The sequence below is a fragment of the Phoca vitulina genome, unplaced genomic scaffold (assembly GCF_004348235.1).
Source record: "Phoca vitulina isolate PV1807 unplaced genomic scaffold, GSC_HSeal_1.0 scaffold8, whole genome shotgun sequence".
NCBI lineage: Eukaryota > Metazoa > Chordata > Mammalia > Carnivora > Phocidae > Phoca > Phoca vitulina.
Genome location: NW_022589711.1, coordinates 33,599,392 through 33,623,012, shown reverse-complemented (window position 1 = coordinate 33,623,012; position 23,621 = coordinate 33,599,392). Strand labels below are relative to the sequence as shown.

At 36.0% G+C, this 23,621-nt stretch overlaps 1 protein-coding gene across 7 annotated transcripts in view; it reads right to left on the bottom strand.

The window, feature by feature from the left end:
• The window catches only part of LOC116633800 (glutamate-rich protein 2-like), a 497,520-nt gene that overhangs the window by 82,842 nt on the left and 391,057 nt on the right, over positions 1-23,621 (bottom strand). For 6 of the 7 annotated variants that reach the window (XR_004299784.1, XR_004299785.1, XR_004299786.1 and 3 more), the window contains one exon: positions 14,304-14,343. The exons of the other annotated variant lie outside the window; for it this stretch is intronic. The gene's annotated coding sequence lies outside the window, so the exon portion shown is untranslated. Of the gene's footprint in view, positions 1-14,303; positions 14,344-23,621 lie in introns of those variants that run through there. 7 annotated transcript variants of the gene reach the window in all.

The following is a 23,621-nucleotide window of genomic DNA, read 5'->3' as shown; positions in this document are numbered from 1 at the left end:
TTTTTCAAACTTGGCTGAACATTAAAATCAACAGGGGAGCTTCTTAAAATGCAAATATCAAGACCTCACTCTCCCTGAGATTCTGATTTAATTTGCCTTGGGTGCGTGCATGCCTCAGGTGATTCTCCTGTGAAGTTAGGGGTGAGAACTAAGGGTCTAACAAGTGGTTACTTTCAGAGTAACTGATGCTGCCGGAGGGAGTGCTGTTAGTATTCGAAGGAGGAAAAGAATAGCAATAGGAAAGAATAAAGGGAAGGAGATAGTTAAAAAAAAAAAAAAGAGTCACTCATTTGTGCCTTGCATCTTAAAATAACCCCTACAGTTGATTATATTTTTTTCCTATGTGTGAGCTTTTTGCAATCATTTATGCCTTATATTTTCATATAATATCAGAGTGTATGCAATTTCTGTCTCCAAAACAGTCCCCTAAAGCTTAATGTTAGCTTTGAAAAAATATTGGGGAGATTTTGGGTTTACTTTAAAATTAGAATTTTATTGTCTTAGATCATACTGCCAGGAAAAATTATATTTGTTTGCTGAATATCTGAATGTATAAAGCAATGAATGGAAATTGATCACCCTCAGTTTCTATTTGTTTTCTAAAGCTTTCTTCCTATTGAAGTTGGGTTCTGATAACCATGTAACTCAGCCCCTTTGAGGCTAGGCCACTAGCCTTCAGTGACCTATTTCAAGAAATCAACATGCATACACACTGATCCAGACCTTTTGAATCTGCTTCTACCAGCCCTATTCTCATGTTGCTGGGATAGGTGATTCATTTGCTGATTCTAAATTTCTGACTTCACTCCCTAACCTTACAGATATTCACCTTGCTACCATTTAAATTTTCCCATCAATTAACTTATCATGTTTTACCATTTATTATTGGTTTTTTGTCACTAATATGCCAAAGACACTAAAAGTACTTTCATTTCTGTAGATCACAAGTTATGAGTTTCCTCTTCTTACTCTTGGTTGATAGACTTTTTTTTTTTCTTTTCCAATGTGTGTTGGTTTCACTTAGAGACAAAATCTAATCCAGAATTTGCTCAGGAAATACTGTTAAATTTTGAAAAGGAAACCTGTGAGTAATCCAGGAATCTGTTTCATTATCTATAGTGTAACAAAATCTTGTCTATGCAATGGCTTTGGGGCATACAGAAAGAAAAGTAAATTTGTGCTTCAAGGAAACAAAGAGACTTGATGACAAAACTAAATAATCTATTCAATATATCTTATTTTCTATTGTTGAATACTCCATTCTTGGTAAGTAACTCATTTTTAGAGATTTTGATTAGATTTTTGAGGACATAGTGTTATTTTTTACCCATGATTCTTTGTATTTGACATGTAAAAAGCAAATTAAATTATCTGCATTAACTAGAAATGACCCGATAAATTACAAAATAATGCTTTTATTTCTATTATTTAATTTTCTTATTCCTTTTTTGAAAATGGGTTTTTAATAAGTCATGAAGATGTTACTTCCATCTTTAAAGTTAAAGTAATATGGAAATTTTCTATCAAAATAATAGGTTGAAAATGCCATCCTTTGTGTTCTTATTTATAAACATTAATTGTTTTTCTCTTATGAACTTAATTTTTTCAAATTAAAATTAATTTAAGTCTTCACACAGTTTTTATGATACCGTTTTCATTTTTTCTCTAAGAGTTCTGTTTATAAGAATGTAAATTTTGACAAATACAGTTTTGTCTTAAGTATTTCAATGCATTCCAGAGAAAGTATTATTAAAATTTTACTTATTTGGTTCTTTATTGTTTGTTGTAACAACCTATGAGTAAATATGTAAGCATGGAAGCTAATTAGAAATTGATTTCACTGTCAATTGCTGTTACTCTGTGTTAATTCCCAGCCCATGTCAAATATGATATATGAGATATCTTTCAAAACAGAAAGAGAACAAAGTTCTTGCTTACTATTTCAAAGTTAAGAATTATTGCTGACTGTGCTTATACAGGAGGAAGGGGCAGAATATTACAGAAAAATTTATCAAATCTCTACTTGTGTCATCATTTTTTTTTTGAGAGAGAGTGTGCCCAAGTGGGGGTGGGAGGAGGGATAGAGGGAGAGGGAGAGAAAATCTTAAGCAGGCTCCATGCCAGGCTCGATCTCACGGCCTTCACAGTCAGATCATGACCTGAACCGAAATCAAGGGTCAGACACTTAACTGAGCCACCCAGGCACCCTGTATTATCATTTTATTTATATGAGTTATACATCATTTGTACTAATAAAGGGTATTCTTCTATCCTTCTCCATTTTTCTGTGACAAAATATGATTAAAAATGCACACATATATATAAAATCATATGTGCACAATATATTTGCACATATAGAGGGGACCTGGAATTCATAACAGGTCATAATAACACAGTGTCATAGATGAAATTCAATTTTAATGTAGTTATTCAACAAATACTTCATGACCCACTACAGTGTACGTAGGCCTTGTCCTTCTGGGGCTTAGAGTTGGGCAGATGAGAGAGTTCAAACATTGTGTGTTCTGCCCCAAAGTAAATAAAAATTGATTTTTTCAATTTATTACTTTTAAAACTAAACTACAGACTTTATTTGAATTTTATCAGTTTTTCTGTTAATGTGCTTTTTCTGTTCTAAGGTCCAATTGAGAATCCCATAATGCATTTAGTTCTTGTGTCTCCTCAACTGCCCTTAATCTCTGAAAGTTCTTCTATCCCACTTTGTCTTTCATAACCTTGACACCTTTGAAGAGTACTGGAAGGTGATTTTGTAGACTCTCCCTCATTTTGTTTGTCTGATGTTTTCTCCTGATTGAGGTTACATATTTTAAGCAAGAATACCACAAAAATGTCAAGAGTATATGATGTTGACATGGATGGATCTAGAGAGTGCAATGCTAAGTGAAATAAGTCAGTCAGAGAAAAACAAATACCACATGATTTCACTTATATGTGGAATTTAAGAAACAAAACAAATGAACAAAGGGGAAAAAAGAGAGAGAGAAAGACAAACTAAGAAACAGACTCTTAATTATAGAGAACAAACAGATGGTTACCAGAAGGGAGGTCGGGGGGATAGGTGAAATAAGTGAAGGGGATTAAGAGTACACTTACCTTGATGAGCACTGAGTAATATATGGAACTATTGAATCACTATATTACACACCTGAAAGTAAAATAACACTGCATGTTAACTACACTGGAATTAAATTTTTTAGAAGTATATGATGTTGATATCTGTTATTATTGGTAATGTTCTCCTTGACAGTTGGTCAAGGTGGTGTCACCTAAGTTTTCTATTGTAAAATACTATTTTTCCCACTGTAACTAATAAATATCAGGAGGGGATACTTTGGGACTATGTAAATATCCTGTTTTCCTCAAACTTTCACCTACTACTTTTAGCATCCATCATGCAACAACTACTACTGTGTTGTTCAAATGATGATTTTTTATATCTCTTGTTTCTTCTACATTAACTGCAATTCTTTAGTAAGGGAACATTATCTTCTCCATTTATTTATCCGATTATTTACTTACATCATGAATATTTTATTCTAGAGGTTATAATCTAATAGTGTTATTTGTTACTCAATCCGTCCCAACTTTGCAATTAAGAGTTCTTTCAGGTTGGCTCCTTTGCCTTTTTGATGTGCCTCTATTTTTTATTGAGCATTTTCTGGCACTAAAAATGCTCTAAACTCATCTTGAATTTTCCCTGCTCCAGCTCTGTAACCAACCACTTCACGAAACTCTGGCTCCTTTTTTTTGAAAATGGTCTTCAGAAGCCAAGATTAGAGTGGTAGGTGTATTCATTTCTACTTGGGTGTAATTTATTTTAATACCTCTAGGGGGCAGTGCTAGGAGATTATGCAGTCATGCACACATGTCTATATACACACACATACATGTCATTCATATATCCTTCATCCACATACATAAATACTGATTTCTTTATCTATATGTATATGTATTTTTTAAACCACAAATTATCTAATATTTCTGATTATACCACAGGGTTTATTCTGGTTTTCACTCTTTCCTTATTTGTAACTTCTTTTTCTGACAGGAGAACCTGGCTCTCATTATTTACAGTATAGGCACTTATTTGTTCTACACTGGTACATAAATAGTTTTCAAATGACTAATCCATGACCCTGTGAGAAACTGAAACAGAGCACAGTATTCCTGTACCATTCCTTTTGTCTTAAGCCTATATCTAGTCAAAATACTGTTTTCAAAGTTTCTTAGTTTATTTATTTTCTTCTCCATTATTATTGTTATGCAATTCATTTGTAATAAGTTAGGTTTATTTGTTACAGCTTGTATTCCATTTTGGGTTCCCCCATATTTGTTTTTTTTTTTTAATTTATATACAGTAAAATACTCTCTTTGTGGCATACCATTCCATAGGTTTTGACAAACCATGGATTATTTTTTTTTATTAAGAAGAATTAAAGCTCAGGGTGCCTGGATGGCTCAGTCTTTAAGCATCTACCTTCCGCTCAGGTCACGATCCCAGAGTCCTCGGATCGAGCCCCACGTCGGGCTCCCTGCTCAGCCAGGAGTCTGCTTCTCTCTCTCCCACTCCCCCTGCTGTGTTCCCTCTCTAGCTGTCTCTCTCTCTCTGTCGAATAAATAAATAAAATCTTAAAAAAAAAAAAAGAAGAAGAATTAAAGCTCAATGGTTGCATGCTTCTAATTTTCTTTTAATGTTATAAGTCTAATTTAATAGCTACAATCGGCTTATTAAGAGATATGACTAACTGGGTCAGCAGGAGAATATTAAGTAAATGAGTAAGAAATAATGTAGAAAAATATTAGATTGTTCAAGAAAACTATGGTCTTCATCCATCGTTGACTGAACTTGAGCAGATATTGCACATTTCTCATAGCAGTACCTTTGCCGTTGATTTCTCATTTGTCTTTGTCTTCCTTTTGGTGGGCGTGGCATTAAACTAGTCATGCCCATAGTTTAGTCTTATGATTCAACTTTAAGTATTTAGAACTTATATTTAAATACAAACCAGCAAAGCAATGGGTTTCAGAGTTTCTAGGAGAAAAGGATAGCTTTGAAGACTTCATTTGCATGTATAAGTAGTTATGGTGATAAAATATGATTTGAAAGAGACATCTATTGAATAGGACAATTTGTATTATATAAGCTTAACTTTGTGCAACTAATTATTTTCTTTTAGAGTCAATTGCTCTACCACTACCACTTCCCTAAATAATTACTTCATGTCTTCTTTCCTCAAATATAAAAAACCTCCCCCACCATCTGCATTCTTGACTAGATGACCCTGCTTCATATTTCTCTAAGAAAATAGATGTAATAAAAATAAATTGTTACAAGTCTCTAAAACATCTACCATCTACCTGTCCATATATTCTGGCTTCTCTCCTATTACAATTAGATGATAGATAGATGATAGATGATAGATAGATAGATAGATAGGTAGATAGATGATAGATAGATAGATAGATAGATAGATAGATAGATAGAGCAACATTTCCTTACTCCTAACAAGGGCTAATCACTTACCCAAGGACATTGATTCAGAATTCTCCTCTCACAAGCACAGTAACAATTTTTTTCTCTGTACTATATCACTGTTATCATAATACAAACATGTTAATGCTTTTATATATATCTTTTATAAACCCTGTCAATATAAGAGTTTTTTCTAACTCCTTTCCCCCTTTTTCCACTAAAACTGCTCTTGACAAGGTCACAAATAATCTCCATCCACACTGTTAAATCTAACAGATAATTCTAAGTTCTCACCTTACTCATCTCTCTGTAAAGTTGACACAGTTTTTATCACTCTTTTCTCCTGCAAGCAATTCCTTCACTTGGCTCCCAGGACAGTAAACTCATCCTAGCTCAACCTCAGTCTCACTTTATAGTTCTCTTCATTTTCCTAATCAAAATAAATTTTGGAATGCCCCAGAATTCAGTTCTTTTTTTTTTTTTTTAAGATTTTATTTATTTATTTGACAGAGAGAGACACAGTGAGAGAGGGAACACAAGCAGGGGGAGTGGGAGAGGGAGAAGCAGGCTTCCCTGCCAAGCAGGGAGCCCGATGCAAGGCTTGATCCCAGGACCCTGGGATCATGACCTGTGCCAAAGGCAGACGCTTAATGACTGAGCCATCCAGGCGCCCCAGAATTCAGTTCTTGAATGGATTTTCTCTTCTTCTTATTTCCTTAGTGGTCTCATTTAGTCTTATGCTTTCAGTACCATCTGAATGCTTATGGATTGCAAATGTAAATCTCCAACCTGGACTTATCCCTGATTTTCAAACTTATAAACACAAATTGCCTACTTAACATATCCACTTGGATGTCTAATGAGCATCTCAAACTTAACATGCCAAATTGAACTGATCCTTTCACAAACCTTTCTATTTCCATAGTCTTATCCAGATCAGCAACTGGTAACTATCCTTCAATTGTTTAGGCCAAACATCTTTTAGATAGCCTCACCTCCTCTTTTGCTCATATATTTCATCTACTCTTTAAGCAAATATTGCTAACTTTACCTTTACATCATGAATCTGATCATTTCTCACAATTTCTACTGCTATCTCTCCAGACCAAGCTACCATAATCTCTCAACTAAACTATACAATAGTCTGCTAGTGGATTTTCCTGTTGGCACCTCTTTTCCACTGCTCTGCACCTTCAAAATAGTAGTCAGAGCAAGGCTCTTAAAAGGTAAATGCCTTCCCTACTCAAACCCCTCCACTGTCTTCCCATGTCATTCAGAATGAATGCCAACACCTCTACAGTAACCTACACTGACCCCTGGCTATCTCTTGACTTCCTCTCTTTGTTTCTCTTGTGCACCATATTCCAGCTACTGTGGTTTCATTTCTGTTTCTCTAACACACTGGACCTCTTCATGCCCAGGGTCTTTTCCTTCACTTTTCCTTTGCCAAGAACTTTCTGCCATCTTTATATTACCATTGCTGGCTCTCTCATCTACTTCAGGTCTTGATTTAAACATCACCTTCTCATGGAGCCTATGTTTTATTGACCACAGAGTTTAAAATTGCAACCTCTTCACCCTTGTGATTCCATATCTATATCCCCTAACTTACTTTTCTCTGAAGCACGTGTAATCTCTTAAACAACATGGGTTACTGATTTGCTAATTATCTCTCTTCCCCCATAAAAGTGAGGGTAGGGATTTTTGTCTGTTGTACTTACTTTTATATCCTCAATAACCATATCTGTCATATTATACTCAGTAGATTAAAATGACTTTCAAATATCCTGAATAGTACTAACTCCTCTACCTGTTCCTGCTATTACCTTAGTTAAAACTTTCATCTTTTCTGTAGACCTTCACATTAGATTCCTACATGATCTTCATGATTTCCATTCTTGTTCTATTTGGTACTGATTTTTTTTCTAATTTATCACACCATCTTAAAGATCTTTAAAGAGTGCCCACAATTTATTGCAGTGATTTTCAAACTCTGTTCTATATAAATCTTTAGAGAACCTTTTATCTATTGTGCAAAAGAAAACAAGCCAAAGATGGGTAAAAAGGTAGGTAAATGTATAGTCAATAATAGAGGAGTTCAGATAAGTCCTTGTTTGTGACTTCTAGTTTTTCTATAAATAGATTAGGAGGCCATTTGCCTCGAGCAGGGAAAATGTGAGGGTGTGAGATATATAAGATCATAAAAATTTAAATAATAGCTGGGGAGAAAGGGCAAGAGAATAGACCAAAGAGATTTATAAGCAATACAAGACAATTTAAACCCTATTTCAATTTGTGGAACATACATTTATATTACCATTACTCTGTGTGATTTGTTGATTTTTCTCCAGCCCATTTCAGCTACCTGGGAGTAGAGAAATGGAGATGGCTAGTTGAATGCATCCAGGGTTGGTTTTTTCCCACCTGGATTTACCATGGGAAGACAAGAGTATAAGTGAGCTGAAGGTATTTTCAACAGAATGAAATCTAGGATGGTCTGAAATACAAACCAAAAAAATACAAACCGAAAAACCCAGGCATGATGATGAACTTTATATGTCAACTTGACTGGGCTAAGGGTTGCCCAGATAGGTGGTAAAGCATTATTTCTCAGTGTGTCAGGTGCTTCTGGAAGAGATTAGCATTTGAATCAGTAAATTGAGGGAAAAAAAGATCCACTGTCACCAATTTGAATGGATATTATCTGATCTGTTGAGCTCCCCCCCACCAATAGAACAAGAAAGCAGAGAAAGTGTGATTTCTATTTCTTTTCTTTTGAACTAAGACATCCATCTTCTCAGACAATGGAGCCCCTGGTTCTTGAGCCTTCAGATTCCAGGACTTAAACTAAGGCAACCTCGCACCCTGTTTTCAGTCCTTTGGCCTTGGATCCAGAGTTCACTATGGGCTCCCCTCATTCTCAGTCCTTCAGACTCAGGTTGAATTATACCACTAACTTTCCTAGTTCTCCAGCTTGCAGACAGCATATAGTAGCTTATCTCAGCCTTCATAATCACATGAGCCAATTCCCATAATAAATCTCCTCTTTATCTGTCTATCTATCTATCTATCTATCTATCTATCTATCTATCTATCATCTATCTATCTATCTATCTATCTATCTATCTATCTATCATCTATCATCTATTTATCTATCTATCTAAAAAATGCTGACTAATGCACCAGGATAAGCTAAGAGATGGTAATAAAACAGAAAAGTTAAGAGATATGAACGATGTCAAACTATGGGGCATATACGTTTGTCATGGAATTTATTCTTAGATCATGACAAACATTTTTAATGAAACAGAAAAGAAAAACAGGGGCACCTGGGTGGCTCAGCTGGCTAAGCGTCTGCCTTTGGCTCAGGTCATGATCCCAGAATCCTGGGATCAGGTCCTGCGTCAGACTCCCTGCGGGCTCCCTGCTCAGTGGGGAGCCTGCTTCTCCCTCTCCTACCTGCTCATTCTGTCGCTATCTCTGTCTCTCTCTCTCAAATAAATAAAATCTTAAAAAAAAAAAAAGAAAAGAAAAACAAAGTTCATCCTATATAACAAAGATAAGTATTATTTTAAGAAAAATAATTTCAGGGGCACCTGGGTGGCTCATTCGGTTAAGCATCTGCCTTTGGCTCAGATCATGATCCCAGGGGCCTGGGATTGATCCTCAAATCAGGCTCCCTGCTCAGTGGGGAGTCTGCTTCTCCCTCTGCCCCTCCCCCTACTCATGTTCCATCTCCCTCTCTCTTTCAAATAAATAAAATCTTAAAAAAAAATAATTTCAGGTATATACATATAGATTTAGTTATATTCAGGCTTATAATGTAAAAATGTAATTGACATTATGAGTCAAATAAGTTTTTTCAAATAAGTTTTAAAAATACTGGAGGGGCACCTGGGTGGCTTAGTTGGTTGGGTGGCTGACTTGATTTCGGCTACATAGGTAGCCAAAAAAGAAACTGAAAACAACCATCTGAAGCAAAATTATTAAACTCAAAGATACAAGAACTTAAAATAAGCATGAAAAAAATATGCTTGAAATACAAAATATTGGATTAGTAATACAAACAAAAAATCCTTCTTAAGAAATCAAGTAGAATTACTAGATACCAAACATTGTAAAAGTTAAAATGAAGAGTATGATACTTACACAGCAGAATAGTCAGATACAGCTGAAAGGTGAATAGTAAATTGTGTATCAGATTGAGGAGCTTATTTAGAAGACACCAAGAAAAAGTAAAGTGACAGAAAGTATGAAAACAAAGCTAAAAAGTATGGAGGCTAGAAATAAAAGTGTCATCACCTTGACAATAGTAGTCCCGAAAGGGAGGAGGATAAATGGATAGAAGGAAATATTTGAAAAAATAATAAAGATATATTTTAAGAACTAACAAAAATAATAAAAGACATCAGGTTGAGAGAGCTATAGACTAAAACCCATACCTAGGTAAATTATACAGATGTAAAGTATTAAAGACACAGAGAAAATTCTTGAAGCCTTAAAAGAAATACCAGATTATTTCAATGATAAAAGAACCAAAATGAGAACAGACTTCCTAAGAGCAACACCGGGTATGAGCAGATAGTACTAACATGTTTAAAGTATTAAAAAAAAATTGAAAACCATAATTTGTTATTCATCTTATTTGTCTTTCTAATATGAGTGTATAATAAATATATTATCAGGCATGTATATTCACAGGTTTACTATAAAAATAGTTACACTGAAAACTCTGAAGGAAGTTCTCAAATATTAGGAAAAAAATAGAAAAAATATTGCTAGAAATTAGGAATGTGAGGACAAACCAATTACTTGGTAAGCTTTATTGTGATCAAAAACATAAATACACACACACATACATGCATACATACATATATGCATACATACATACATAGTAAATTTCTAATTTCCTCAAACTGAAATTCCAGACAATATCAACATGTCAATGGTGACATATGAGGGTTATTGTCTTTTTAATTTTAGACATTCTGTTTGGTGTGGGTTGTACCTAATTGTGATTTTAACTTGGATTTTCCTGATAACTAATGATGTTGAGCATCCTTTTAGTTCTTACTTGCCATTCATAGATCTTCTTTTGTGAAATGTCTGTTTCAGTATTTTGATTTTACTCATTTCCCATTGCATTGTTTTGCTTTTCTTTCTGTGATTGCTTTCCTCTTTCTCTCTACACACACACACACACACACACACACTAGTGCAAGTCCTCCAACTTTGTTCTTATTTTACAAAACTGCTTTAACTATTTTAGATTATTTCCATTTTCATATAAATTTTAGAATCAGCTTGTCAGTTTCTACCAAAATATGTCTTTTGGCATTTTTATTTGAATTGCATTAAATAGATAAATAACTTGAGGGAAAATTAACACCCTAACAACACTGAATCTCTCAATGCATGAACTTGGCATATCTCACCATTTATTTAGGTCTCTTTTCATTTCTCTCAGCATTATTTTGTAGTTCACAGCATACAGATAATACCTATTTTGATAAATTTATTTCTAAATACTTCATTTTTTGACATGTCATCCCTTTTTAAATTAGCTTCTACAATCATCTTTTAAATAACATATATTAGGAAATAATCAAATTTAGAGGGGACACTAATAGAGTCAATCCAATTATAGAGTTAAACCAAATATCTATTAGATCTTCTAATCTACTCTATAGCTTTACAACTCAATGACAGTTTAGTGTTCCTTGAACATTTCCAGTGATAAGAAATACTCCTCTTTTGTTAAAGCAAACCATTATAGTTTTTTAAAGTAGTTCTAGATATTAGAAGTTCTTTTTTATGTTAAAGTAAAATTATAGTCTTACATTTTTTACCTACCTTCTACCCCCGAAAACCTTAAAAAGCAATCCTAATTGATCTTTAATATAAAAGCTCTTCAAGTCTTTTAAGGCTAGTATCAAGTCTGTTCATTTGTTTGCCTTCTGATTGGACTTTTCTCCAAGTTAAATACTCCTAGTTTATTCAATAGTTAATTTTGTGGCATGGTGTTGATGTGGGAAACAAAGGCAGAAGAAAAATTATTAAATTTCCTTACTACCTACAGCCCATTGACAAGTCCTTGAAAAAGGCAGAGTGACATTCCTCTAGGGACTCAACTGCCTCAATGTTAATACGTTGTTAAGGGCAAAAGGCAATCCTAGCCTGAACCCCCCCCACCCCCCGCCCCCCCGCATCCTGTAAGTCTACTTTAACATATAAAAATTCCTTTGGAAACTTCCTTTATCTCTAAATCCCCCCCAAGATATGTGTTGGCAATCATCCCCCCCCCAACGCATATGGCCCACCGATATACATCTGAAGGGTCTCATGACTAAAGTTTTATTAGACAGTAATAAATGACCTTTTTCCAACAATAGCTAGCCTGCTCAAGGTCCTGGAAACCTTGCTGCCACAATTCCTTAGAGACTTACGCAATCCCTAACCCCCTCCCAACCTGAAAGTATATAATGGGCCACTCCTCATGACTCCGGTCTCCGGTGTAGCTCTTTCTGCCCATGGGTCCTGTCCCTGTGCTTTAATAAAATCACCTTTTTGCACCAGACATCTCAAGAATTCTTTCTTGGCTGTCAGCTTTGAACCCTAATGACGTCTTTCCTACAACAGTGTGAGGTCCCAGCAATCCATGTGTTTGTTGTCCAGACAAACTCCAGCATATGAATATCCCCTCTCAAAGGGGATGTCCAGAGCTAGATACAGTGCTTACAGTGTGGCCTTTATAGTATTAAATATTTTGGGAATATTATCTCCCTAAACTCTGACAATTCTGTATTCTCACAATTTGATCCTAAAGGCTCTTGGAATTGGATGTTCAATAATTAGATGAATCTAATACTTTGATTAAGTATACCTGGAACAGGTGATCAATGTTAATTTTTGTTTGTCTATTTCTCAAAGTTTTCATATTTTTATTTCACAGTTAATTTAGAGTTCCAGAACAATTGTTCTCACAAAGAAGAGCTGTTTGTTGAAAATTTCTCCTTTTTTATGCCTGGTTTTCTGCTAACATTAATTTCCACATTTAGACTAGATATCCACCATGTTGGATGAACACAACATAATCTCCAATTCTAATTGGATACAGGCTTAGTTAATCAAGAGAAAAGGTCAACAATTAACAAATGAACATAAACACTTTACTCCTGATATAAGCCAGGTAAAATGGGAATTTTATGCAATCAAAGAGGAATGTAAATCTATATTGTTAATTAACCCTTTATCCCACAGGTAAGTTCAAAGTTTTTAGTTGTTTATTTTCAAAGAGGAATATAAGTAGAGAGCAAAAAAGGGCAGTATGCTTCAAAAAACAACAAATATTTGGAAATGGGCAGGATTACTTGATATTAGGGTTTAAAATCACTTTAATAGTACCTAATTTTCAAAAAAAAAGGTACATATCAGATAATCAAATTTTTCCTATGCTTAAATGGCTATTAAACTACAAAAGGATTCTTCATCATAGTTTTACTTGTAATGGGAAACTTGAATATAATTTAACTAATACTAATTTTGAGTGTTTCAGCTGATCAAATAGTTATTTCTGATTAATACATATTAAATTGACCAAAGAAAGTAATGTCAGCAAGATGGGAGAAGAGGAAGTTCCAGGCTTCATTTCCCCACAGAAATACCAATTTAACAACCATCCATGTACAAAAATGCCTCCATGGAAGCTGCAGAATCTAGGTGAGGTTTCAGCACCCTGGGGGAGCACAGAAATGAGAAAACTATGCATTGAAAGGGGTGAGATAAACAGTATTGCTTTACCCTCCCCTATAGCTAGTACAGCACAGCTCGATGAAGGAGAGTGAAATGAAGATTTGACTTCCCTAGCCTTTCAAAGACCTGATTCTATCACATCTCACCCAGAACACTGAAAGAATCAGCATGACTAGATCACTTGGGGGTAGCTAAGAATTTAAAAAAAAAAAGAAAAATGAGTGGGAGCTCTTAACAGCTGGTGTGAGAATCTGAACAACTGGCCCATGCACTGATCCGCCCCCCACAAACTCAGGCAGCATGCCCATCACCCCTGGACCCTGGTACTGGGTCCAACCACTTCTAGACCTCTGTAGCCAGCCCATCACACACTATGCCAATTGGCCTGCCCAGAATGTCTGGTCAGGCTAACTGGTGAAGGGCTTTCCCTGCTGATCTAGTCGATAAAGACTAGGAAAAGGTGAATTGCTTCTTCAAATGTGCAGACACCAATTCAAGCCCACAAAAATCACCAAGAATCAGAAAAACATGATACCCACAAAGTAACAAAATAAAGTTCCTGTAACCAACCCTAAAATAATAGAGATCTAAAAACTGCCTGACAAAGAATTCACATATTCATCTTAAAGAAGCTTAATGAACTACAAAACATGGACAACTAAACAAAAATCAGGAAAACAATACATGACTCTAAAATATATTATAAAACTACAGTATTCAAAATAGTATGGAACCAACATAAAAACACATAAACCATGGAACAGAATAGAGAGCCCATAAATAAACCCATGCATATATGGTCAACTGATCTTCAACAAGGATGGAAGGATATTCCCTTCAATAAACTGGATATCCATATACAGAAGAATGAAATTGGACTTTTATTTTATACCATACATAAAAATGAACTCAAATTAAATACTTACACATAAGAGGGGTGCCTGGGTGGCTCAGTTGTTAAGTGTCTGCCTTCGGCTCAGGTCATGATCCCAGGGTCCTGGAATCGAGTCCCACATCGGGCTCCCTGCTCAGCAGGAAGCCTGCTTTTCCCTCTCCCACTCCTCCTGCTTGTGTTCCCTCTCTCGCTGTCTCTCTCTCTGTCAAATAAATAAATAAAATCTTAAAAAAAAAAAATACTTACACATAAGAATTGAAACCATAAAACTCGTAGAAGAAAACAGGGAAAAGTTTCTTGATATTTGCCTTGGTAATGATTTCTTGGATATGACACCAAAAGCATAGGCAACAAAAGCAAAAATAGACAAGTAAGATTACACCAAACTAAAAAGATATGCCATAACAAAGAAAAAAAATCAATCAAAATGAGAAGGAAACCTACAGAATGAGAGAAATGTACAAATCATATATCTGATAAAGGGTTAATATCCTAAATATATAAGGAACTCCTAATACCCAATAGCAAAAAAAACAAATACCTCATTTAAAAAATAGGCAAAGACTTAAATAAACATTTTTCCAAAGAAAATATACAAATGGCCAATAGATTTATGAAAAAAATGTGTACTTAACATCACTAATCATCGGGGCAATGCAATTCAAAACCACAGTGAACTATTCTCACCTCAAACCTACTAGGATGACTATTATCAACAAAACAAACAAACAAAAAACAAAAGGCACAAGAAAACAAATGCTGGCGAGGATGTGAAGAAAAGAGAACCCTTGCACACCATTGTTAGGAATCTAAATTGGTGCAGTTGCTATGGAAAACAGTATGAAGTTTCCTTAAAATCTTAAAAATAGAACTAACATATAATCCAGAAATCCCACTTCTGGGTGTATATTCAAAGGAATTGAAATTAGGATCTCAAAAAGATATCTGCACAACTGCATTCATTAGAGGGTTATTCACACTAGCCAAGATGTGGAAGAAGCAACCTAAATGTCTAATGATGGGTGAATGGATAAAAAAAAATATGGTATATACATACAATGGAATATTCTTTAGCTTCAAAAAAGAAGGAAATTCTGCCATATACAACATGGATAAATGAAGGACATTTTGCTAAATGAAATAAATAACAAAGGACAAATATTACATGATACCACATATAAGGAATCTAAAATGGTCAAACTCAGGGGTGCCTGGGTGGCTCAGATGGTTAAGCATCTGCCTTTGGCTCAGGTCATGATCCCACGGTCCTGGGATCAAGCCCCGCATGGGGCTCCCTGCTCAGAGAGGAGCCTGTTTCTCCCTCTCCCTCTGCCCCCCGCCCCCAATTCGGGCTCTCTTACTCTCAAATGAATAAATAAAATCTTAAAAAAAATAAAATGGTCAAACTCATAAAGGCAGAGAGTAGAATGGTGGTTGCCAAGGGCATGGAAGAGGAGGAAATGGAGAGTTATTAGTCAAAGAGCACAAAGTTTCAGTAATACAAAATGAATAAGTACTATAGATCTACTATATGGCATAGTGCCTATAGTTAACAATACTGTATTGTACACTTAACAATTGCTAAGAAGACTGATCTTATGTTAGGTGTTATCACAAAATATAATAATAATAATAACAACAATAATAATAAAGAGAGTGAGAGAAAACTTTTGGAGATGATGGATATCTTTATAATTTCATCAAGTTGTATACATTGGATATGTACAGTTTTTTGTGTATCATTCATACTTCAATGAAGTGCTTTAGCAAATCAATCAGTAATTAAAAGGGCAAATAAAACTGACTTATAGACTATATAATGAAAAACAAACACAAAATTGTGATGTTGAATCATATATTTTGATAGAATTAATCGTTTTATGAGATTGCTCAAGGATTAAAACTTTGGTTATCTAATTCACTTTTTGATAATTAAAAATGTTATCTCTTTTTTTAAACAGTGTATGCCAAATTAAAGGATGAATGTTAGTGTTTGTAAATTATGGCTCAAAAATAAAAAACAAGGGACGCCTGGGTGACTCAGTCTGTTAGGCGTCTTGACTTGATTTCGGCTCAGGTCATGATCTCAGGGTTGTGGCGTTGGGCTCCATGTTCAGCGCGGTGTCTGCTTGAGAGTCTTTCTCTTCTGCTGCCCCTTCCCCCCCATATTCTCTCTCTCTCTCTCTCAAATAAATAAATAAATATTTTTTAAAAATCAAAAACAGATAATGAAGTAGGAAAAACACACACACACACACGCTGAAATACCATGGCACACTTCCTAGAATGGCTAAAGTTAAAATGTCAAAATATTGACAAAGATGTTGGAACAACTAGAAATCTGCTACACTGCTGCTGGGAACTAAAATGCTACAACCACTTTGGCAAACTAGCAGTTTTTATGAGTTGAACATACACTTATCATATAACCCAGCAATTATACCTCCTAAGTATCTACTCCCAAACTCATATATCCATAATACACAAATATTCACAGTAGGTTATTTTACAAAGCTCTGTTACTCAAATGTCTACCAGTAAAATGATAATATAAATTATGGTATATCCTTAGTATTCAATTATGGTATATTGTCTTAGGATTCCATGGAATACTACCCAGCAATAAAAATAAATGAACTACTGATAAAACATGGATATCAAAAACATTATGCTGAGTGAAAGAAGCCAGATAGAAAAGGGTATATATTCTATGATTCAGTTTATATAAAATTCTAGAAAATGCAAACTAATCTATAATGATGGAAGGCAGGTCAGTGGTTGCTTGGGACAGAGAAGAGGAAGAGGAAGAGGAAGGGAAAAACTAAAAAGTAGCATAAAGAAACTCTTAGAGGTATTTCAATCAGACTCTTGGAGGATAGAAATATTCTGTATCTTGATTGTGGTGATGGTTTCATGGGTTTATACATCTGTAAAAAATCACCAAACTGTATACTACTTTAAATGGATATATTTTATAGTATATAAATTATACTTCAATGAAACCTTTTAAATTAAAAATGAAATAAGTTGAACAAAGAACATTCACTGACGCAACATGTGACAATAGCCTTGAGCAAAAAAAGTCTCCTTAAAAATACTATTTTCCATGACTATTTAAAACAAACTTTCGTAGATATTGAAGACGTGCCCAAGTTTACCAAGCTAAGAATCATCATTTAGAATTTAACGTGCTTCATGAACTACTTCATCCTGAAACTGGAGGTCAGATATAAGATATCAAACTTGAACTTGAAGATATTGAAGGTCAATTTGGCATTCACTAAGATATGTGGTTCCTGATGGATAACAGTGGAATAATAAGTGCAAAGAGAATAAAAAAATACTACTTGAATTAGTTTCAGCTGATAGAGAGAGGTGGCATGTTTGCTGAAAGTAAAATGTACCTTGCTATTTAAAGTAGTACTTTTACTATAATTCTGGAAGACAATTTTTTTTTTAAGATTTATTTATTTGACAGAGAGAGACACAGTGAGAGAGGGAACACAAGCAGGGGGAGCGGGAGAGGGAGAAGTAGGCCTCCCGCAGAGCGGGGAGCCCGATGCGGGGCTCGATCCCAGGACCCTGAGATCATGACCTGAGCCGAAGGCAGACACTTAACGACTGAGCCACCCAGGTGCCCATTCTGGAAGACAATTACTATGAGGGCTGCACAGGCAGTGTTCTGTATGCAGCTCAAAGAGCTTTGGATCTCAGGCTATGTTTAAACCAGACAGTTACTGGATATTACCCTAGGCAAAAGAATATTCTACAGGAGAAAAAAAAATAAAGCTGTTCTACTTTGGCAAGAAAGTAATAATATGCTTGGTCCTGAGCACTTACTAAATGTTTCACATATATTATTCCTAAACCTTCAAAATAACAAGGCAAGGTGTTGCAACTTTATAAATGAGAAAACTTATTCATAAAGATGCATAAGTAACTTGTAAAAATTCTGACAGCCACAAAGTTTAATGTTAGCATTTCAACTAATTGAGTCTCACTTATTTTTTTTTTATTTGACAAAGCAAGCAAGAAAGCACAAGCAGGAGGAGCAGCAGAGGAAGAAGGAGAAGCAGGCTCCCCACTGAGCAGGGAGCCCAATGTGGGGCTTGATCCCAGAACCCTGGGATCATGACCTGAGCCGAAGGTAGACCCTTAACCAACTGAGCCACCACCCAGGTGCCCGAGGCTCACTTATTTTTAAAACCTTACATTTTTCACTGCAACAGGATGTTTCTATTCAGTACTGCATAAAGATATAAATAAATAAGACTACTAAAAGAAGTATGTAAACTTTGATAAAACTGCCAAATTTCTGAGACCTTATTGATTTGTTTGACAGAAGACCACTGGGATCACTTTTTTGAGAAAAGTCTTTATCATAAATGCTATTGTTCTCCAGAAACATTGAGAGATTCTTCCTACTAGGAATCACTGTAAAGTTGTCCAAATCATGCAAAGTTTAATTGTATTAATCACTCCATACTATAGCCTGCAAATAGATTTCAGGATTTCCTTTTCTAGGAAATATTTATAAGTTATTATCATTGTGTAATGTTGAACTAAATCTTAAAAACCAAAATAAAGAAAAATTTGGCAACATTAAATTAATAATTTCAAATAAAAATTTGAAATCTGTAAATTCCTACGAGCATAATAAAAAATGAATACATATATGAAATTCAGTTTTTGAGCATCCAGCTCTTGATTTTGGCTCAGGTCATGATCTCAGAGTCATGGTAGGTAGATATGCTACTAATTATGAAGGTAGAAAGAAATAATAAATAGGGAAAATGGTTCATGGAAGTTAATGTTGACTGGCAAGGTGCTTACAGCCTTGAGTAAGCATTAATACTCTTAATGGAGTAAATAAAAAATATTTAAGTTCATGTGACCTTCGTCTTGGGTGAACTAGTAAGGATCATGCTTAGACATGTGTCATTCTTTTGTTACCAGAGCTTGATATGGGACTTCTTGCCCTTTTATGGTTTTCAGTGAACCTTAAAGATGACTACCTGAGAAAACTGCCTGGAAATGTCAGATCGTCTAAGTTATGTTACCAAAGAAAGAATTAAAAACAAACATAAGAAACAAACTATTTATGTTTTCATGTATTTAGGTATGTATGTATTTATTTATTCATTTATTTTACTATAGTAACATTGCCTTAGTATTAAGATTTATAAGGTTTTTATTTTCATTACACACATATTTATTTAATGTTTAAGACAGGCCAGACAATAAGAAAGTTGTTAGTAAAACAACGGCAAAATAGGATATGGACCCTGCTCTGAAATAGCTTATGTTTATGTGGAGAATATAAACAAGAGTAGTTTAGAGAAAATATATTAGTCTAAGCTAATACTTGAAATAGAATTCACTTTTTTCTTTTTTTTTTTTTTTCATAAGAATTCCATCTTCAAAAGTAGACTATTGGGCGCCTGGGTGGCTCAGATGGTTAGGCGTCTGCCTTCGGCTCAGGTCATGATCCCGAGCCCCGCATTGGGCTCTCTGCTCCTTGGGAGCCTGCTTCTCCCTCTGCCTCTCTCTCTCTTTCTGTCTCTCATGAATAAATAAATAAATCTTAAAAAAAAAAAAGTAGACTATTTTGCTTAGCAAAACACTTTATGGAGAGAGAACCCTCAAAACATGACTAAGATTGCTAGGCTTCAAAAATAGTTAAAATGTGAAAAATGAATAGTTAGAAAAAGGAAGGAAAATAAAGGGAAATGGCTCCCTGGCTTGTGGAGTGAGGGTTGTTATGGTAGGAAAGGCCAAATAGAAGCCACTAGAACTACCACTACCTAGAGAAATAGTAAACCAAAAGCAATATCTCATTCCTGGAGGGACTTCAAGTTCTGCATCAAGAACCTGAAAAATCCTACCACATTTTCATTCAACAGTCCTAGATGGCCTGTGTAGAAAGCAGACGGATCTTGGAAAATAACAGTGGATTGTTGTAAGCTTATCCAGGTATTGGAAGTCAACTGCAGCAATTGCAGCTACTGCATTAGATGTAGTTCATTGCTTGAGCAAATTAACACAGACCCAGTACCTCATGTACCACTATTGCTCTGGCAAATGCCTTTTCTCCCATCCCTGTCAATAAATCCCACCAGAGTCCATTTGTTTTCAGCTGGCAAAGCCAGCAATACACCTTCACTGTCCTACCTCAGGGGTATATAAAGTCTCCAGTGCTATGTCATAACTTAGCTTTTAGGGATCTTGATCACCTTTCCTATCCAAAGACATAACATGGCCCACTACAGTAATGACTTTTATGCTGACTGGACTTAGCAAGAAGTAGCAACCATTCTAGATTTATTGGTAAAATATTGGTGTGTCAGAATGGAAAATAAATGCAACAAAAATTTAGGGAACCTTCTACCTCAGTAAAATTTCTAGAGTCCAGTGGTACGGGGAATGTTGACCTATCCCTTCTAAGGTAAAGGGCAAGTTCTTTCATCTGGCCCCTCCTACAACCAAAAAGGAGGCACAATAATCTAGTGGGCTTCTTTGGAATTTGAAGGCAACTTATTCCTCATTGGGGTGTGCTATTCTGGCCCATTTACCAAACAACCCCCAAAGCTGCCAGTTTTGAATCGGGTCCAGAACAAGAAAAGACTCTGCAACAAATCTGGCTGCTGTACAGTGGCTCAGCCACTTGGCCATACGATCCAGAAGATCCAGTGGTACTTGAAGTGTCAGTAGGATATTGGAATGCTTTTTGGTGCTTTTGGCAGACCCCTATAGGTGAATCACAGGCAAACCCCAATGATTTTGGAGGAAGCCCTGCCATCCTCTGTGAATAACTACTCTACTTGAGAAATAGCTCTTAGCCTCCCACTGGGCTCTAATAAAAACCGGATGCTTAACCATGGGCTACTAAGTCTCATGTAACTTCAGCTGCCCATGATTAAAATTATGTAACCCAATAAGCCATCAAGTTGGATGTGTGCAGCACTCCATCATCAAAAAGAGGTGGTATATAAGTGATGGGGCCTGAGTAGGCCCTGAAAGCTCAGGTAAATTACAGGGAGAAGTGGCCCAAATACCCACGATCCCCATTCCTGCTATATTACCATCTCTCTCCCAGCCTGCACCTATGGCCTCATGGGTAGCACCCTATGATCACCTGACAGAGGAAGAGAAGACTCGGGCCTGATTTATAGACGGTTCTGCACAATATGCACACACCATCTGAAAGTGGACAGCTACAGCACGACAGCCCCTTTCTGAGACATCCCTGAAGGATAGCAGTGAAAGAAAACCTCCTAGTGGGCAAAATTTTGAGTACTGACGCAGATTGTTCACTTTGCTTCGAAGGAGAGATAGCCAGATGTACAATTACACACTGATTCATGGGCTATGGCAAATGGTTTGGCTGGATGCAAGAGGCATGGAAGGAACATGATTGGAAAATTGATGCCAAGGAAATCTGGGGAAGAAGGGGAGTAGATCTCTATGAATGGGTAAAAACATGAAGATATTTATGTCCCATGTGAATGTCCACCAAAGGGCGGCACCAGGAGAGGAGAATTTTAATTATCAAGTGGATAGGATGACACATTCTATGGATACCTGTCAGCCATTTTCCCCAGCCAACCCTGTACTTGCCCAGTGAGCTTCTGAACAAAGTGGCCATGGTGGCAGAGATGGAGGTTTCACATGGGCTCAGCAACACGGACTTTCAGTCACCAAAACCCACCTGGCTATGACTACTGTTAAGTGTCAAATTAGCCAGCATCAGACCTCAACATTAAGTTCTGAATATGGCAGCATTCCCTGGGTTGATCAGCCAGCTATCTAGTGGCATGTTGATTACACTGAGCCATTTCCATTATGGAAGGAGCAGTGTTTTATTTGTAATGAAGTAAACACTTACTCTGTATATGGATGTGCCTTCCCTCCATGCAATGCTTCTGCCAAAACGCCATCTATGAACTTATAGAATGCCTTATCCACCATCATGGTATTCTACAAAGCATTGCTTCTGATCAGGAAACTCACTTCATAGCAGAGAAGTATGGCAAGAGGCCCATGCTCATGGAATTCACTGATCTTAAAATGTTCCCCCATAGCATAAAGCAGCTAGTTTGATAGAATGGTGGAATGACTTATTGAGGACTCAGTTACAGTGCCAGCTAGGTGGCAATACTTTTCAAGGTTGGGGCAAGGTTCCCCAGAAGACTGTATAATATTTGAATCAGCATTCACTACATGGTGCTGCTTCTCCCATAGCTAGGATGCACTTATCCAGGAATCAAGGTATAGAAATGAGTGGTACCATTCACTATTATTACTCTTACTGATCCTCTAGCAGAAATTTTGCTTGCTATTACTGTGACCTTATACTCTGCTGGCCTGGAAATATTAATGTCAAAGGGAGGAAGGCTTCTACCATGAGGCACAACAATGATTCTACTGAACTGGACATTAAGACTGCTGCCCAGCTACTTTGTCCTCCCATGCCCCTAAATCAATGGGCAAAGAAAGGAGATGCTAGCTGGCTGTGATGATTGATTATGACTACAGAGGGGATACTGGGCTGCTACTCCATGATGGAGCTGAGGAGTATGTCTGGAAAACGAGGTCCCTTAGGGCATCTCTTAGTATTACCATGACCTAGGACTAAAGTCAATGTGAAACTACAATAATCCAATCCAGGCAGGACTACTAATTACCCAGATCCTTTAGAAATAAAGGTTTGGATCACCCTACCAGGTGAAGAACCACATCCAGCTGAAGTACCTGCTGAAGAAAAGAGAATAACAGAATGTGTAGTGGAAGAAGTTAGTTATAAATACAGCCACAAGAGCAATTAGATAAATGGGTACTGTCATGAGTATTTCCTCCTTATTTTGTTATGACTATGTCTATGTATGTATGTAACAAATATCTTTGTTTTCTTTCCTGTTTTATTTCTCTATCATGTAACATAAGATGTGTTGACTTTATATCATAGTATTTAAGTATTGTTAATTTTACATCATAGTATTGAAGTTATGGGATATCAAGGAAAAGAATAAACATCACTCTTCTGGGGAATGAGTTAGTGCATTTTTGGTTATATACAGAGTAGTTGTATCATGTTAGGAGGAATTATGGCCTTGTTATTTTCTTTATTTTGAGATTAAGTATGGTTAAAAGAGATGCATATGAGTGTCACATTGACTAAGGATAGACTAGTAATGGTTAATTTTATAAGTCAACTTGACTAGGCCACAGGGTAGTCTTGACTAACTTGTCTAATATGTCAACTTGACTAAGCTCCCCTACAGGGTACCCAGATATTTGGTTAAAAATTATTCTCAGTGTGTCTGGGAGGATGTTTCTGGATGAGATTAACATTGGAATCAGTAGCCTGAAGAAAGCAGATTGCTCTCCCCAATGTGAGTGGGCCTCATCCAATCCAGTGAAGGCCTGAATATGACAAAAATGTTAAATAAGGGAGAATTCACTCTCTCTGTATGACTCTCT